Source organism: Bidens hawaiensis, unplaced genomic scaffold (genome assembly GCF_021521415.1).
Source record: "Bidens hawaiensis isolate Kalapana, Puna unplaced genomic scaffold, B.hawaiensis_p1.1 tig00046720_1, whole genome shotgun sequence".
Lineage (NCBI taxonomy): Eukaryota > Viridiplantae > Streptophyta > Magnoliopsida > Asterales > Asteraceae > Bidens > Bidens hawaiensis.
Window position 1 is genome coordinate 45,540 of NW_027505997.1, and position 20,691 is coordinate 66,230.

Here is a 20,691-nt window from a genome sequence, read left to right on the forward strand (position 1 = left end):
TTATACTATATGTGTGTGTAATACACACACACACATATATGGTTTGGATCAAATACAAATGAAATTAACGTGCTAATTGTGAGTATTAAGTAGAGTAATTATGTAAAACATCATAAAGTAATTACTCTATAATGTAATTACATAATTACTTTATTTGTATATGTAATTACATCATTTAGTTAAGTGCCATTTTAGTACCTGTGGTTTGAACAACTACGCAACTTTAGGGCTTTTTCTTAATATATCGCAACTGGCTATTCCATGTTTCAAAAACTGGCCATTTTAGTACTTTTTCGTAACCCTGTTTAACTTGTCCGTTAAGTCAAGGGCATAATTGTAAGTTTATTTATTTTATTTATTTTCATTTTTTCTTTAACCCCTAATAATAAAATCCCTTTTATATCATCTTAACCCTTATATTCAAATCATTTACAAACTCCGATCATCAATCATGGCTGAATCAACATAACATCTAGACCTCCAATCGAAAATCAACCCTTCAACAAACAACCCAAATAATCAACATAACATCTGCAATTGAGCAATCTGATCATTGATCATAGCTTAATTGTGGGTTGTTCGGCAAGAATCATCTGACTTCCAACTAGATGTTGAATACGGTTAGTTAATCAAAATCCTCATTTAATCCGATCATCCTTTAATATTGTTTAACTTCTTTCTCAATACTAATATGTTTTTACCTTAAAATTTCAGCAGACAACCCTTATAACTTTACATTAGAAGTTCACCAAGGTGGCAAGTTTAACAATGGTCCAGGTGGGAGAACATACGATTTAGGTCATGTGGACTTTATTGATAAGGTTCATTCTGAATATTTCTCAATTATTATTCTAAAGAATATGTTTGAAGACCTAGGTTATTTAGATGAAGATGTAGTAGCATACCATTACAAGCTCCTTGGAGAAGAGTTAGATATTGGTTTAAGATCTTTAGGTAGTGATAAGGATGTTATTGAACTGATAGAAAATATTCAAAATACTAGAGTTATTGAGGTATATGTTGAACATTTTAAAACACATCCTAGGAAATATTTGAATATTAAAGGGGGGCATGATGAACTTAGAGTGGGGAATGATGAAGATTTGAATGTGAATTGGAGGATTATCAGTTTAGAAGTAATGAGGGTATTATTGACAATAATGTTGAGGGATCTGATGGGAGTAATAAGGGGTATGATGAAAGTCATGAGGAGGATGATTTTAGGAGTGATGAGAGGGATGATGTTGGTAGTGATAAGGGGTGTAATGATAGTGAGGAGCATGATTCTGATTACATAGTAGATGAAGATTATTTAAATGATGCTATTAATGTGGATATGAATGATTATAGGGTTGTTGTGGAGTTTAACATAAGTCATGAAGGTGAACAAGATGATGAAGATGAAGTTTTAAAAGAGATTGACTTAGAGGAGTTTGATAGTATTAGTGGTTATGAGACACCATTGCAACAAGCTCTTAGGATCAATAGGAAAAAGAAAAGGGGTGCAGAAGATGTTGATTGTCCTTTTTATGTTGGCCAAACTTTTGTAGATAAAGATTCTATAAAGTGGTTGGTTAAACAACATGCAATTAACTCAAGAAGGCAATTGAATGTTAAGCTAAATGATAATCGTAGATATCGGGTGATTTGTTTAGGTGTGGACCCAAGCCTTTTTAGGTGTGTAAGTAAACGGGTTGGGAAAAAAATGTTGGGACTTCCAAGGGGAAATCTGTAGCATGTTCAAGTGGGACCAAAGAAGTAGGTGCATCAAAGGGCAGTTTAGTAAAATCCACACCTAAAATGAAGGACAAAAACCCTCTTGCCCTTGGAATTTACACATATCAAATGTTAGACAAGATTGTACTTGGACTGTGAATTCATACTTTAAAGACCACACGTGTTTGCAAACAAGAGATGTTAGCTTGTGCACCTTCAATTGGTTGGCTAGGGAAATTGAACCAACAGATAAAAGTGATCCAGACAAAAAGCCTAGAAATATTTTAGAAGATTTGCAAAAGAAATTTCAAATACAAGTTTCCCAATATCAGGTTTGTAGGGCTAAGGCCATGGCTGAAAAAAACATTTTTGGAGATTATGAAGCTCAGTATGGGAGTATAAGGGATTATACTAAAGAGCTTGTTAGATCTAATCCAGGTACAATAGTGAAATTAGATGTTGAACCTTGTTGCAACCCTAGGAGTCCAACAAGGCAGTTTAGAAGAATATATATATATATATATATAGGATGGTTCAAGAGAGAAATGATATTACTGCAAGAAATGCGAGAAATGAATATGGACCACTAGTTTTGTTTTAAGTATTAAATGCTTAAAGCTAAATAAAGAAAGTATTAATCATTCTCTTTATTCAATTAATATAACTAATAAACCATAATACTTATCTACTTAATTAATATAACTAATTAAATTATTATAATTTGAATATTAAGAACTCATTTATTTTTATAACTTATTTTTTGTGTCTTTAATTTTTATCCTACACAAGTATAATTTATTCATACATTAAAATTTTTTTCTATCCAAAACCAATTTCTTCCAACTCAATATATTAATATCCATCAACACATACTTACATTATAATGAATAATAACAAAAAACTATTTTACATGTGTTTACATTATATATCAACAAAAAACATACAACCTATACAAAAACATATAATCTACACTTGTTCTAAGAATAAGACAACATATAACCTATACACAAAATTCATCATCAATAAAATACACACGCACACGAAAACATATAACCTACACAGAAAAACATATAACCTACACACAAAAATTTTATCTTACACAAATACAATTTATTCATACATTAATTTCTTTTTATTCAAAACCAATTTCTTCAAACCACATATCAATATCCATCACCACGTAGTTACACTGTGATGAATAATACAAAAAACTATCTTACGCATATTTGCATTAAATGTCAATAAAAAATACACAACCTACATAAAAACATATAGCTTACACTTGTTCTAAGAATAAGAAAACCTATAACCTACATACGAAAAACATATAACCTACGCATGTGTAGGATATGTGTATATTTGTGTAGTTTATATAATTGTTTATGTCGAATTACATATGTAAGTTGTATGCTTTTTGTATGTTGTACGTTTTTATTGCTTAAAACAAGTGTAGGTTATATAACTTTGTGTAGGTTGTATATTTATTGTTTACATTTAATGGACACATTTGTATGATATTTTATTTTTTATTTTATTTATGACAATAATTTTTATAGGCATACCAATTAAAAAATAAATATATTATGTTCTGATATTTAGTGTTAAAAACACGTTGATATATGCTAATAAATTGATTGGAAATTATTTTTTAGTATAAAGAAACAGTATTATATGAATAAATTGTATTTATGTTGAATAAAATGAAGAATGTGTAAATAAAAAATAAAACTAAAGTAGTGTTTTTATCTTTTTAATTATTATAGGTAAATTAGTTAGATATATTAGTTAGAGATGGATTTATTATGGTTATATTATTTGTATTAATTGGAGAGAGAGAGTGCATTTGTGGTTACATTTACATCTTTTTTATTTATTTTTAAATATTTAAAACTTAAAACAAAACTAGTGGTCCATAATCATTTTTCTCTTGAACTTAAACCTATATATATATATATATATATATATATATATATGCTTTGGTGCACTATAGGAAGGATTTAAGCTAGGTGGGAGATATATACTTAGTCTTGATGGGTGTTTTATGAAAGGGCCATTTCCAGGACAGATTTTGACAGCAGTTGGAATGAATGGAAATAATGGAATTTATCCACTTGCATACTCATTGGTGGTGGCTGAGACAACTTCTAGCTGGACCTGGGTTTTAAAATGTTTGATGGATGATTTGGATCTGCATTCAAATAGTAATTTCACCTTCATAAGTAACATGCAGAAGGTTTGTTTTAGCTTTCTTGATTTTTTACCCATATATGGTTTTTTTGTTTGATTATTATTCATGCATTTAATTGTTGTCTTTAGGGTATAATACCAGCTGTACAGAAGGTGTTTCCAAGTGCTGAACACATGTATTGTTTAAGACATATACATGAGAACATGAAGCCAAGGTGGATAGGTGTTGTGTTCAAAAACATGCTTCAAAAATGTGCCTTTGCAACCACACCACAAGAACTTGAAAGGAGTATGAAAGAAATCCAGAATAAAGATACCACACTCTATGATTGGTTGAAAGAGATTCCACCAAAGCATTGACCAAGAGCTTATTTCAGTGGTATGTCTTTTCAATAGCTAAAGAGCATTGGTCCTTGAAATGAATTTATATAATTTTTGTGATTGTGTATTTCCTTCAATTTATTGCAGTTAGGCCTAGGTGTGATGTTTTATTGAACAATCTTTGTGAGATAGGAAATTGATTATGGGTAGAGACAAACCTGCTATCACTTGTCTTGAGTTTATAAGGGAGTATCTAATGAGAAGGATGGTTGTGGTGCATAAGCTTATTGCTAGGTCACAAGAGCCATTAACACCAGTTGCAAAAAAGTTATTTGACAAAATCATGGCCGAAGCCAATAACTACACTGTTATTTGGAATGGAAGTACAAAATATCAGGTTACATGTCCAACCAATGAGACGAGAGTTGTGGATATGGAACAAAGGACTTGCTCATGCAATAGATGGGAACTGACTGGCATGCCATGTAGGCATGCAGTAGCTTGTATTTATGATATGGCCATGAGTGGGCAAGGTGATGGTGTGACATTCGTCAAAATTCGAGTCTCGAGTTGTATTCATTTTGTAAACTTTTATTTTGTAAAACCGACTCAACATTTTTAGAACCTTATTTAATTACTATATAATATTTTTATAGACCTCGATCTTAAATAAATCGATGTTTGTCATATTATAGTGTTGTTAAGAAAACACATAAGGGGTTCAAACTAATCCCTTATGTTGGGCTTCCAGCCAAGAAGGCTACGGATCCATTCCGTACCAATGCCGTTCTTCAGAACGGAAGCAAAACTGTACCATCCATCGCGGAAGGTCATTTTGTAGAACACGACAAACATGCCGACGGATGGTTCAAAATTTCGAACTTGACAACATAATTCGAAGTGTTGAATTCTCAACATCCCAAAAGGATGGATCTGAGAGAGATGAATCCCATAAGTTGTCAAGATTGATTGGATGAATTTTGTCACTGGAATCCGGAAGTTCCCGGTCGTGAAATGGTCCACATACACAGCCATCTTCTTAGGCGGTGGACTAGTGGCAACAGAACCCTTTGCCGGACATTCGGTCTCCCACTCAGACGCCAGACCGTATACGTTGACAACGTCATCAAAGTCTTTCTCCTTGAGGTTTACAACGACATCACGAATGGTGGGGGTACCTTTTTTCTCTCTAGCCATTTAAGTAAGATAAACAAAGAAATCTCAGAAAGTTCAAATCTTAAATGTTTGAGATAAAGAGAATTCTAAAGTGATAAGAGTTGAATGGAAGCCACGAGTGGCTTATTTATACTCATCGCAATTAATGCGACTGATGAAATGCCAGAAGAGAGAGAAACCGCGGACCGCTAGATGACTGCCACGTCAGGCGGGAGATTCAAGAAAGTGCAAACAGGCTGTCAAGGGCGCCATACACGTCTTGTCAGTTGCCTCTAAGAAGTTTATCTCTCCGCCACGTCATCATAACTATCCAACTTGCAAGAGTTTCAAATTTCAAAAATATCTTCAAAAGATATTATCACATTCACAAATATAAAACTCACAAAAGAAGTTCTCAAAAGATTTCTTTCCATTATATCAAAAGACGATTACAAAATTCGTAGAAAGATAATTACAAGAATTTAGAAATCTAGTCTATCTTATTCTACGGATTTAAGCTGCTGTATCTTCCGGAGCCTTTGGTGAAGCGTCTTCGGAAGAATCATCCTCAGACTCATCACCTTGATAGCTCTTCAACTGTTGCACGCTGTCATGGGCGGAAGCAAACTCCGGAAGCATATTCTGAAGTGGGAATACCAGGTCATCATGTTCTTTGATCCGTATAGCACGTTCCTGCTTGATGTCATGGCCATAAAGCGGATGATCCTTGAATGTGCGATTACTCTGAGCGTAGGTCATCCCTTCATGAAAGCCTCTCACACGTCCAAGCGAGGAGGAATCAGCCATCAGATTGGCAAAGCTATCAGTTAGCTCCGCACTCCCCTTGATGTGACGGATGACCTGCCAAAATAAAAACATAAGCCTTTCGTATCAAAATACGAAATAGGAAGTGAACATTAAAGTGGAAAAACTTACAGCATCAATTCCTCGAATAAGGAACCATTGACGGTCTCGCTCCGCGCGTTCAGCTCGCATCTGGTGCTCTTGAGATTCCGTAGTGGCTTCCTCACGAGCTTGTAGGAGGGAGTCATAAGCAGCTTGAATCTCAGCAGCACTTTTGTCTCTAAGCTCAACTTGCTCCCTCTGCAACTTGTGCTCCGCCTCAAGCTCTTGGATTCGAGTGCCTTGAAGGTTCACTTAATTTTCCAAGGCCGAGTTTGCTTCTTGAGCCCGGGCCAAATCATCTTTTTCTTTTTGAGCCTTTGCCCGGGCAGCCTCAAGAAGGGATTTCTGCTTTTCACAGGCTTCCTTCCAATGGCGAGCAGCGGTAGCGTTCCGATCTTGCTCGCCCCTGAGGGCGATCTCTGCATCCGTTTGCTTCCATTTAGCAGTATTGGCTGCAACATGGTGCTCCTAAACTTCTTTTTTCGCAGCCTTAGCGGCTCGATAAGCTTCTCCTAGCTTCCCGCCCATAGTACGCCATTCCTGCAATATTTCCTGGCTACAGGGTAAAGAATTAGCCAAGGAAAAGGAATGGTCAGTGTGAAGTTCATGGCGGGAACGGTCACGCTGGTGCACCATTTCACCTGGCGGCACACATTGTTTGACAAAGCTCATACAAGTGTCAGGGTCAGAAAACCGAGAACATTAGTAATATCCCAAGGAGGGAAAAACAAGTCAAACTTATCTCCCAAGTTCGCGTCCCCATAGTAACGGGAACCTGAGGATTCAAGGCGAACTGGGATTGAGGATGATTGTTGGGGAGGAGGACGAGGAGGAGACTCGTTAATCCTGAAACCCTCCCCATTCATGACAGGGTTGTCTCATTGGAAACTAGTAGCACTTCCAGTCTGAAAAAGGTAGTCATAATGATTATCATTTCCAGACTAGATGTTTGGTCCCTCAAAAGTAGTATCAACAGGGGGAGTCGGTTGCCTTTCTTCTGTTGCCACCTCAAGCAGAGGAGACGTTGGCCGATCTTCCGTAATCCTCTCTGGAGGAGGAGATGGTTGCTTCTCAGTTTGAGGAGTTGGTGTGGGTATCCTCTCGGATACATCATCCCCAAAGATCAATGGATCTACAAAAAGGAAAGCTATACTTAGCTAATATCTCAAAATAGTAAAACACAGAAAAGGAAATACATGCCTTCTACTGTATCAATGCGTTCAGCAAGACTATACTGTGGCTTCTTGGGACGATGAGTTTTTCGTTTTTTCCTCGAAGGTCCCGCCTCAGCGTCCATAATCTTTGCACCCGCTTGACTTCCTTGAAAAGCCAAGAAAGCCCTCTTTTTCTCCAATTCTGCCAATAGAGAAGAGACAGAGGAACATTCAGGGGCATCATCATCAGAGTTCCTCTCCTATTGAGAGGTGGAAACTAAGAGGCATCGCCATCATCATCACTCGATAATAAAATGGCGATCGTCCCATCAGAAGTAACAGCATTAAGCAGGTGAGGGTTTAGAACATACGCACCTGTTTCTAAGGTTGCGTCCGAGACAATGGGCTCAGCTCGAACCTTGGTCGGAAAGAGGAACCGACTCTTAGTTTTCTCAAGAATGGGTTGGTCGCCCGCATCCCGGATGCTTTTTCGCACACAACCCTTGTCCTCAAAAAGGGCATTGAGCATGGAACCTCGACCTGCAAAGATAAAGATTTAATCATAAAAAACTTCGAGGAAGAAAGGAAGCAACAAGGTTAACTCACATTCATTCAAGTCGACAAAAATAGGCTCCATAAACTCCGATGGCCATAAGCGGCTCATGCCTGCCCACACCAGGGCCTCCTCAGGTAACGCCCGCATTGGTGTCGGCTCCGCCATCAGAGTGCGGAACCAATCGCGCCCTTCATGAGCAGCCGTGACAACGTCCGGCAACGCAGAATTAACTAGACGACGGACCATGGCAACGGGAACCACGTCCTCGGATATCCAGAAAAATTTATTACGCCAGTCGGCGGATCCCTTTTCAACTTCATATCCGATACTTCGATCGGAGAAACCTTGACACGTATACCAACCATTACGATTGGTAAGACGGTAGAAGACGGGGAATCGGTCAAGGTGTGGCACCATATCATGTGCTGTACATACGAATTCGTAATGGTGAATTCGCATTACAGTACGTGGATGCAACTGGGATAAATGAATCCCAAAAGCAGTCAGCAACTTCATGAAAAATTTCGTTATGGGAAAACGGAAATTCCCATAAACAAAATAATCTGAATAAACAACCATTTTACCAGGCGGTGATAGACTGGCTATAGAGCCCGGAGAAGGAAACTCCGGCTCCCACTCCGGTGGAATGCCGTAAGTCACAAGCAGCCTCTCGTACTTCGTACGATCCCATGAAACTTCTATCTCATCAACCTTGGTCTGAACGTTCGACATTATAATAAGCTTTGGTGAAGATATACGAAGATATCATTATTGTATCAGAGAGAAAGCAAGAAGATAATCAAGAATTATAGACGATAAAACTTCGACTAGAAGATATCTCTTCCTATTTATACCCATCGCAATTAATGCAGTGGGATATGAACAATGGAGAGAGAAACTCATCGCCTAATCAGCAACCTCCACGTCATGTGAGAAATTCGAAAAAGAGAAAAAGTTGCACAGTCGGGTACAATGACAGCCGTCATAAACGTTCCATCATCTGTTCACGCGCTTGCGAGTGGTCAACTTGTCCTTTTTTCATGATTATCTATACCAACAGAAGATATTTTCTACCTAACTTCAAAATTCAAAAACCCCCAACATACATTAAGTCCAGAATTTCACCGGCATAAATACTTCACACGGAAGAAACACTGGACTGGGGGACTTATAGAGGTAGGGTACCAGAAAGACCCATATACCCTTAAGTACCACCCGCGGGTCACAGAGGAGCTTCTCATATGCCACCCGCGGGACATATGGATCACCCGCATATCACGGTAGAGGAAGAACGTCCTCATACCACGCGCGGAAGCATTCTGGCACCCTCGGAAGTCATCCGCAGGACATGACATCTGTCCGCTAAAATGACCGGAAGGCAATGCCAACGAGACAGTTTTCACCAATTAACTATCCTCTAGAAGAATGTCCACGATTGTTACTTGAAGAATACGTGACCTACCAGCCAATGAGCAAAGGACACATGGCCAGGTTGTTATAACCGTGCACATGGCCAGGGTGCAATTTGTCCTATCATTGGGCGACGCGTGTCCAGGTTGTTATACCCATGCACATGGGACATATAGCTCAACCTATCATAAGAGGACACGCGTCCAGGCAGTTATCAAAGATTTTCCAGAAGAGGACAGTTGGCCCAATCACATTCCTACATCCTTCGGCTATAAATACCTTGTCAACCTGCATGATGTATTCATTCACTCACTTGCATTCTGACTCACATATACTCTGATTACGTTTAGTCTGTTTACTTCAGTACTTTCTCCTTTACGAACGATACTGATTCACACGCCGGAGGGTGGTTACAGAAAGCCCCCCCCCCTCTTGTCCTTCCTGTAACGAGGCTCACGGTGTCTGTTTTGCAGGTTCAGGTCATCGGACTTTGGGAAGTAGTGCTCATGCTGTGTTAGTAATTATCGTATTTTACCCTGTGGACTCATTGGATCCAGGACCCGTACCAGAGGAACGGATCCATGTTTCTTCCATACCATTTCAATTCCACCTTTCCCCATGCATTCACATTAACGATTCATACACATACATTATCAAAATAACATTTAAGTTTGAAAATATGGTTCGAGTGGTTATATAAGACACCAGGTGATTTGAAGAAAACTCACACCCCTTTCGAATAACAAAAGTACATACACAAGCACACCAAACTCTTCTTCTCTGCCCTTTTCAAACCGAAACCAACTCAGTCTCATCACAACCATCTTTCAACCTAACAAACAAGGCACTATAATGAAGCAAGAATGTGAAATTTACTAGAAGTTGGTTTGGAGTGCTCTAAGTTCAATATCTTTTCTTCACCATAATAGGCGAAATCCATTTATAGTGAGCTCATATATCATAATAATTGAAGTTATACCTGTTGTAACTTCCCCATGAAATCTTCATCTTTGCGTTCGACAGCATCATCATCATCTCCCTTAATATAATGCAGGTAACGTTTCAAATTATAATCGAACGTCTAACATAATCTTTTATTTATACACTTAAGATTTTATGTTATAAGTGCTCACCCAGATGTAAAACGTAACTTAAAATATATTATAATAGTATGAATCTAGCATTATGTTAGTTTATATATGGTTATAAAACTTAGATATATTGATGTGTGTTATCTTTGAATAAATATATGAACTCCAATAGAGATAATAGTTATTATTAGTGTTAAATGTATGTTTAAATTTATAAAACCGTTACTTATTATTTTTAGAGATATTTTTCATGATAAAAAACAGAGTATTAAAAGTTTTATTTACGATTATTTATTAAAATATTGTGTTTACTAGATATAAAGTTCTCTACATAACTAGATTATGTATAGTATTTTAAGTTACAAATAATTCGATTAAACTATACTCTAAAATATATGTATGTAGGAACAAAATATAGTTATTAAATGTTTTTAAGGCACATACATATTTAAATGTATATATAGTTATATATACATGAACACTTAGTTTGGTTATCATAAAATATTCGTCACTTAATATGACTAACAAGTGTAATTATATTATATATATAACTACTCGATTTTCTTATGCCGGTTTACAAAATATATAGTGTGTATAAAATCTTTTACTTAAACTTTCATTAAAATATGTATATTATTCAAAGTAGATATATATGTTGATAAGTAATTTCTTAACCGTTTATACATATATTTTCAAGCATATTTCAAACTTAGTATTTTACCTAAAAATTAATCATGATAACATGAGGTTTTGATAAATGATTTAATCATGAAAGTATCTATTTGAGAAATCATTATTTGCCATATATATTTTAAATATTGAAACTCAACTTTTTCAAATCAATGAGTTTAATCATGCATTTAAAACCTATGAACCCATCAACATTATGTTGACATTTTAAATGTGTTTTTCAGGGTGTTAAAATCATGAAGAAATTTTTGGGCATATACAAGCATCACATTGCATGTTGGACCACTGCGTTAATCAATAACCGTGATTATCCATGAACATCGTGCACCCACATTTCGCTATGGCTGGGTGTGACACTATCTCTATAATTATATTATAAACACTACATTTTTTCTCTTATATACAATTACATAATTTTTTTTACCTATATCGTTATCTTTTTGCTCTCCTCCACTTACAACCAATTTTAAATATATTAAAAAATAAATAGAGAATGAATAGTTTTCGTTCAAATTAACGTATCTCTTTGAAATTTTCTCTCTTTTTAACTCAAAACCACTTACAACCCTCTAAAAAGTTTAGAGATATATCTCACATAATTAAAGCATTCCAAGCATCTTCACAAAGATGAAGAGGGGTATAAACTATCAATCATTGTATTTGGTACATGTATGCTTTCCTCATACGTGTTTTGGCTTGGTTTGGAATATCATTAGCGTCGTTCTTCGGCGGATCCGTCTCTAAACATTTGGGCTAGATTGTTTGCATGTATGCTTGTGCTTTGGAACCACTGCCTTTGCTTTTACGGGCTGTATTATTGTTCAAATTTATCCTTTGACGGTTGCTAAGTGCATGATACTTAGGTTAATTGAACATGTATTCTACCACAAGGTTCCAGAATATGCTGCTTGAAGAAGAGTTGATTGATGAATGGTAGTGGTTTATTAGTAGTAAGGCTTATAGCCATTTAATGGTTGTTTGTTTTTAATATGAATGAAAAAAGATAATTTAGTCTGTATCTCAAATAAGTTCTCTATGAATTTCTATTTCGTTGGACCGTTTGATTAAGAGTTGATTGATGAAGGGTGGTGGTTTATTAGTTATAAGGCTTTATAGCCATTTAATGTTTTTTTGTTTTTAATATGAATGAAAAAAATTAGTGTATATTTCAAATAAGTTCTCTATAAATATTTATTTTTTTGAACCATTGATTAACAACACATTGTGGTTGGTGTATCTTGAGTAGTTAGTTTCCAAACGACTTTGGATAGTAAAAACCCCGTTTCAGGTATGATTTTTGGTACTGATATATACATACCATATTTATACCCTACGGTTTGGGTAGTGAAATTCTAGGTCTGTTTTTTTTTTCATGTTTGGGTTTTGTGTGTGTCTCTAGTTATAACTAAACGGGTTTAGATGGTCGACACAACTAATTAATGTAATAATGTCATGATCTAGTTTTTTGTGCATCTCTAGTTGAATTAAACAAGGAACTTGATTTAGATATGTTCTTTTTAGCTATTAAATGATATTTTAGACTATTGAATTTTAAATATATTTTGAATTATTTTGTTTTTTTTAACGTTTGAGCCTAACAAAGGTGAGCCAACTCGGTTAAAAAACAAGCCGAGCATGATCTTAAATCTTCAGCTCGGTTTCGAATCCGAGTCGGGTTGAGTCGGTTTATAATTGAGCCGAACCGAGCTTGTCATGGCTTGGTTTATAAACGACTATACTATAGTCTTAACTCTTACCGAGTGATGCTAATAACTGATAATTCTATGAGCTGAGACATCTTTTTGGTTCATCTTGGGCTTTTCTGTTGATTTTTGTTCTTTTTTGGGTTGAAAGTATCTACTATCAACTAAAGTCTAAAGGTGCACAAAAAAGGGTAAATTACCAAAATAAACAATTTTGATCCAAATTTTTTGGAGCCATCTAAGTGACTAGAGACATATCTCGAAGTCGGCTAAGAGTCAAGGATGCCAACTAAATAACCATAGATGTAGGCTAAGTTTAGACGTCTTTAACATGTGCCGAATTTTTACAATATGGCCCCGTTTACTTTTCACAAAATTCCGTGTTCCTTCTTAGCCGGCTTCGCTGACTTATCAGTTCGATTGATTTCACATATACATCACGCCAATTTCAGGCAAAATCCTAATTTTAACAAAAAACACTCTCGCCGCCTTCTTTAATCTTATGTTCTCACCATTGGAAAATCAACAATGATCGCATGTTCCTTCTTAGCCGGCTTCGCTGATGTGTCACTTTTTTATTGGTCAAAAACTCAATGATTGTAGAGATGTAGGCTAAATTAAACATGTCTATTTTGAAAAAAAATTGGGTCAAACTTGTTTATTTTGGCAATTTACCCTTTGTCTGTACACCTTTATTCATATGTTCAACCCAAAAAAGAACCCAAGATGAACCCAAAAAGTGTCTCCACTCATACAGTTATCAATTATTAGCATCACTCGGTAAGACTAGATTATAGTTGTTTATGAGCCAAGCCATGACATGCTCGGGTTTGGCTCAATTGTAAACCGAACCGACTCATCCAGACTAGGATTCGAAACAAAGCTGAAGATTTAAGCTCGAGCGCGGCTTGCTTTTTAACCGAGTTGGCTCACCTTTGTTAGGCTCAGACTTAAAAAAAAAATTCAAAACATATCATTTAAAATTCAATAGTCTAAAATATCATTTAATAGCTAAAAAAACATATCTAAATCAAGTTCAATTACCAAATAAAAAATAAGTTCAAAATTTCAACAAAATACAATAAGTTAACTAGCATCCTAATCAAGCCCCACTATGCCATAGACATCCAACTGCAAGTCTAAATCATGCAAATAATAACCAATTTTTATAATATATTGTTATGTTGATAAAAATAAAATATTTCTATGACCCGTCAGTGATACCTTGATTGGGTACAACCTTTAGCCAAAGGCCTTTTTTTCGCTCCTAATTCTCCACCTCTATTTGGTCAACATCGCAACAACGTAAGATTTTGCTCTTGAATTTTGACGATATATCAAAGCGTAATTATGTATAGGTAATATAACATACGCACTATTTATATATATATCGATTATGTATATGAACGATATTTGTTCATAACATTTTCTAAATTTAAGAAAAACGAATTAGCATGAACTTTTATTAATTTATTTTACCTTAATTTATTAAAATAAATAATATAAATAATTAATTTTGTTTAGCATGTTATCAAAATTTTATGTTATCCTAATTTTATATTTTTTGTATTATTGCTACAACAAGAATATGGCTTAGTAAATGATGGATGATATCCTCAGGAGATTCCTAAACCTGTTAACAACGTCTGTAGACTGTGCTTAGATCAGTTTGAAATACGTAGGATCTGTTGTTTGACTTTGTCTTTCAAGAGTCAACGATGTAAAAGAACCCAAACTTGCTTATTATAAAATTATATAACAGTGTAGGTGAATAATTTTTAACACTCTAAAAACTAAAAAGTGCAATAACAGATAGTCAAAAACCCAATGTTATGTCTATATACAAAAACCAATTACACAACCAAACACAACATAATCGTAAATGATATTAGGGTCTGCAGTTGTGATATATATATAGTTCTCTCATTAGTTTCAAGTTTTGAATTAGGCTTCTGCGTGTGTATCCATTATCTGATTGTTTCCATTCAAGGGTGTATTTAGATTTGTACTATCAAACAGATTCTTGTGTTTGAATAGTTTATGTTACGCCTAAAGATTCGCCATTAAAGGAGATTGCTTTATGAGATAACATATATACTAGCAAAAAATTTGCAACAAAGTTATCCGTTATTACGCTGTCTCGAAAAGGAATTGTTGGACTTGCTTCATGCTCATACAAGTTATAGAACAAAAACCGAAACAAATTGCTTATCATGAAACTCCTCACTTTACATGTAAATAAGCATAACAGTGCATATGGTTGTATAAATATCAATGGCTAGATAACTGATATTAACAGAACATACACAAAATAACAGGCGCCATATATATGCACAATCCAGTTAAGCCAAAATCTAAACTTACAAGTAAATGAATTCAAATTTCTAAATAAGCAAAACTTTACTTATCGTTTCAGTTTGATCCATAATTAGTACCCGGTAGATAAAAACTAACAGCAATTATATGATCTTACCTAACCTGATCTTGGTAAGTTTGCATGCTTGATGCAGCATCTTCACCTAGTTATGTTCTGGATTAACCAAGCGGCTTCAAAATCCATCCGCCGAATCTGAATTAAAGTACAAAACACGTTACAAGCGAGACAAATTGATTATGAAACAATCAAACCCAATCAACTGAACTCGTTTGAAGCACTAGAAAAAACCTACTTTCATAATTCAAAATAAAATATGTTTTTAACAACAGAAAACAAGTACTTAATAGACTATAAGTTTAAAACACACATCCAAATACAAAAAACTTAAACAAACCTAATTGTCTCTTAGAAACAAGTTAAGGTATTGGTGTAACGATGAAAAGTTGAGAAGCAGCTGACGACCCTATGTATATGCTTAAAACTCTTGTCATGCACATTATAGGTTATCATCCTTCCAGGGGTCACCAGCACCACAAATGTATCTTCTTCTTCTTCACCTATGACCACATCAACGACTTTAAAATCATAATAACTCGACCGGAACATCCCTGGGAAAGCACGGGTAAGTACAACAAGGTCTACTTGATACTTGACAAACCACCCCAAATGATCGCTCAACTCATACACGTTCAACTGTAATTTATCTGGGCCAAAACGATATAGTATTAAATGCAAATGACCTCTAGATCCCAACAACAAACGCCTCATGGGCATGTACTGTGCGAATACAAACAACTTTGTAGTGAGGGCAATCTGTTGGATGAAATGCCAAAGCCATAAAACGGATGCTTTGACGAACTCTCTGACCTCCCGGGACAGACGGTAAGACTGCAAATTGCTTGGTGGTGGGATTCAACAAGTAATATATACGTGAATCTCCGTACCCTTTTCTGCAAAGAAGCAATCCGTTACAAGATTGCAGGATCCTGAAACTACGGTCACGGCAGAAATTGAGGCTACGAAAAGGCCGAGGAGTGCATCGGTTTTCGACATCAAATGGAACATATAACTTGCCGCTGTCATCAAAAAGACCAGCTGGAGATTTTGAAAAATTATTATAATTATCATACTGGGTAGTGAAATGTCTGTGACTCAAAAGACATAGCCATTGTTTGGATACAGATTTGAAGCGAAGGACGGAGGTGACAGGAAGCCGGAGAAGGATTTCAATTAAAAGGTCATCGTTGGAAGCAACCAATGCTCCAGATTGATGATCGGAATCCTCCTGCCTCTTTTTCTTGGTTTTGGATCTTGTGTTCATCATTTTTGGAGTTGGTGTTGAAGAACAAGAAGACTAGGGTTTAGGGTTTCCCGACCGAGTGAATGCGGACTAAGCGGCGTGAAGCTCAAGCAAATGAACACTTGTACTTATAACACACCCAATTTCATTGAAAATGTTAATAAATTAATATAGATACCATTTTTAAATTAAATATCATCATATTTATTTACTTTACCATAAGATGGATTAAGAATAGGGTTCTGTATTTTTCGATTTGGTTCGGTTCGGTTCGGTTTTCAGGTAAAACTAAAATCAAAACTGAAGTCATCAGTTTTTTGAATATACAAAACCGTTTGGTTTCGGTTTTTTTTTTTTTTTTCGTTTCGGTTATAATGGTTTTTTTCAATTATATGTAGACATTGGAAAAAAAAAATAAAGGGGATAATTTTAAGCTTGTAAGAGTGTAATTAGTATACCACAAATATATTGAACACAAAAAAACAAAATTAGATGCATGTTACATGGAAACATACGAATACAAAGTTATTAGAGTAATAGAGTTTAAAATTTAACCAGGTTCTTAATCAAAAAATCATTAAAAAGTTTAGTTCTAATTTTCATCAATCATCTTGTTCGTCTTCAAAGTTCAATCTTAGTCTTCATAATCTTCATCACCATTAATCGGTCCGGTTCGGTTTTTTTTTTAGCTTTTTTAAAAATGGAAAACCGAATCGAAACCAAAAATTCGGTTTTCAAAAAACAAAAAATTAAACATCGGTTAATGCTTCAGTTCGGTTTTCCGTTCACCCCCTAGTTAAAATATGAAAAATTAGCCAAATAGACATGTTTAACTTTTTTGTTTCTTCAGTAATAAGCTTCTAGCTGACAACTCTCTATTTTGCCATTTCCATTTAAAAATGAGTATTGATTATTAAGAAAAATATAATGTTATTTTATACGATTTATAAAAACTAAGGTAGTGTTTAGTATGCGGGAATGAGGCGGAATAAAATGGACCATTGCGAGGGAATTTTACGTGGAACCAAATGAATACAAAGTTATTAGAGTAATAGAGTTTAAAATTTAACAAAATTCTTAATCAAAAAACATAAAAAAGTTTAGTTGTAATCTTCATTTATCATCTTGTTCATCTTAAAAGTTCAATATCAGTCTTCATAATCTTCATCACCATTAATCGGTTCAGTTTGTTTTTTCTTTTTGGTAAAAATGGAAACGAACCGAAACCGAAAATACGGTTTTTCATAAAAACAAAGAATTAACCTTTTGTTAATGCTTCGGTTCGGTTTTTTCAGTTCGATCTTCGATTAGTTTGGTTTTGATTCAGTTAATTCAGTATATTGCCCACCCCTAATTAAAAATATGAAAAATTAGCCAAATTGACATGTTTTAACTTTTTTGTTTCTTCCGTAATAGGTTTCTAGCCGACAACTCTCTAGAGTTTATACACCCTTCTAATTTTTGAAAAACAATAGAAAAAAAAGGTCAAAGATGTCTATTTTGTCATTTCCATTTAAAAATGAGTATTTATTATTAAGAAAAATATAATGTTATTTTATAAGATTTATAAAAACTAAGATATAATTTAATATGCATGAATAACATGCGGAATAAAATGAACCATTACGAGGGAATGAAAAAAGATGTTTGGTAATTGAATCATCCGATACTTTGCCCATTTCATTTCCTTTAAACCACCCAAAATTTATTACAATGCCACAGACTAGATTTTATTAAAAATATAAATAATTTATTTTGGTTAGCATGTTATCTAAATTAAATGTTATCCTAATTTTTATATTGTTCTTCAACAAGGATATAGTTTACTAAAGATAAAGAAGGCATGATATTTTCAGCTCAGAGCTTCCTAAACCTGTTAAGAACAACAACATCGTTAGCCTTACCGTAGGAGGGGTGGGGAGGGGGCTTATGTGATCAGCCACCGACATAAAAATAAGATACTAGTTCGAGTGGTGTTAAAGAGATGAGTAAGTATATTGAGATTTTAAGAGAGTGAGAGAATTAGAATGAAGGTTACCAAATACCAAGTGAAAAGGATTCCTTTTATTGGCTATGTAAGAGCACCCTCGAGTCAGTTAGGCTTCTTTAATGGGTAAAGTGTCATCTCCTTGGCTTGGCTTTCACAAATAAGTTATCCTTTTTTAATGAGCGGTGTAATCCTGCTTCACATAAGGAGGCGTTGAAAGTCCCCATGATCACTTTTAGATGGATTTAACTTTAAGTCACCATGTAATTGACTTTTCTCAGCTAATTCACTCTAGCGTTACTGTAGCAAGATGTGAAACAGAAATATCATAATAACAAAGCAAACTAACGCCGGGCATAATGTATAGACTGCACAAAACAGTGACACTATTAAAACGACAATATTATCATTATCATATAAAATCTTATGTATCAAAACGTAAATAACATCATAACAAAGCAAACTAACTATTACATTGTTTTATTTAAAGTAACCTAAAGCAATCTAATGTCTTCGATCTTGATAATTTCACCATACATTCATACTTGTAGCATATATATAAATTAAAGGTCAACTAAAAATAGTTTGGGAATTTCCCACAAGGTAATCTATTATTAACAACTTCTTCCCAACTTGTTTCACTATAAAAAAAGACTTTGATATTCATGTCACAACCCAACCTACGGCGGAAATGTCAGGGCGTGAGCTAATTGCTCACAGCTCTCAAGGTACTTTCATGCAATATTTAAAGTTATAATATCTATTAAATTAATTCAAATAAACCAAAAGTATTCAAATACAAAATCCACCATTCAGATAATTCAAACAAAACAAATATATCAAAGTTCATAATCTTGTTTATTATCTCTATCATGCAGATCCTAAGTTTTCTTCCAAACAGCTTGAACATCACATCACACGATGACCTAGCATATGCGTTAAAATACAAAAGGTTTATCAACACGAGGTTGAGTGAGTAGCACACCAGATTTGGTGTATATATGAATGCAACAATGTCAAATGACATAAGCAATACAACCAATGAGAAAATAAATAAGTTGTCGATAAGCACGATGACAGATAAACTGAACGATGGCTATTACGACGGTCGTATGATCATACTGTTATGAGATTATGCCGGACCTCTCCGAATGCGATTCAAATAGAGCATATAAGCATATAACACATAAGGTATAAATCATTAAACACACGTGACAATCAGTTGCAATTTGCGTAAATAGGAAAATATATAGTAACGCATACGCCCCCAAAACGGTAAAAATAAGTGTAAAATGGGGAATGCGATACTCACCTGATTAGATGAACAAAAGACAAAGGATGAGGTGGGAAAGATAAACCCTTCAGAATTTACCGTCAAGAATTACTAGTTAAATAATAGTAATATGAATTAATTAAAAGTACGTTATACACGATTTAATGAATTAAGAATTTCAATGTGATTTGAATTATGATTGTGATTAGAATATATTGATTCGAAAACTGATTTTTATAGTAATTATTATTGCAAAGATTGATATTAGTGATTATTATTTACAAGAAACATTACTTTTTTTTATTATTATTTGACATCACATATGCTTACACTTGATGTGGTAAATATATAACCCATTTTAATAATTAAAAATCTATATAACTAGTTCTAATATCAAATATACATAAAATAATAATTAGATAAATAAAATAAATTTTCTGATTAATATAAAATTGAGATATACTTATAATTATTTGAATTAATAAAATACAAGTATATAAACTTTTGAATAGATAAATGTTTACGTAATTGATTACAAATGTAATAATAACATTTAAATAAATATATATGTGTAGGATGCAATATTTTAAATGAATAAGTATTTCGAATGTTTAACGAAAATCGGTTTACGGAAAATTTATAGTTAATGTACTCTTTATATAATTACTATATCATTTATTTAATAACTAAAATGTGTATATATATACATATATTATAAAGATATATATATATATATATATATACACACACATACGTATATAATGGTTAAAATACAAAGACGAGTAATCATCCAGAAAACGTCAATATACGGTGTCGGTTACATAAATAATAATATTACTTTATTGTTTATTATTAATTATAGTTT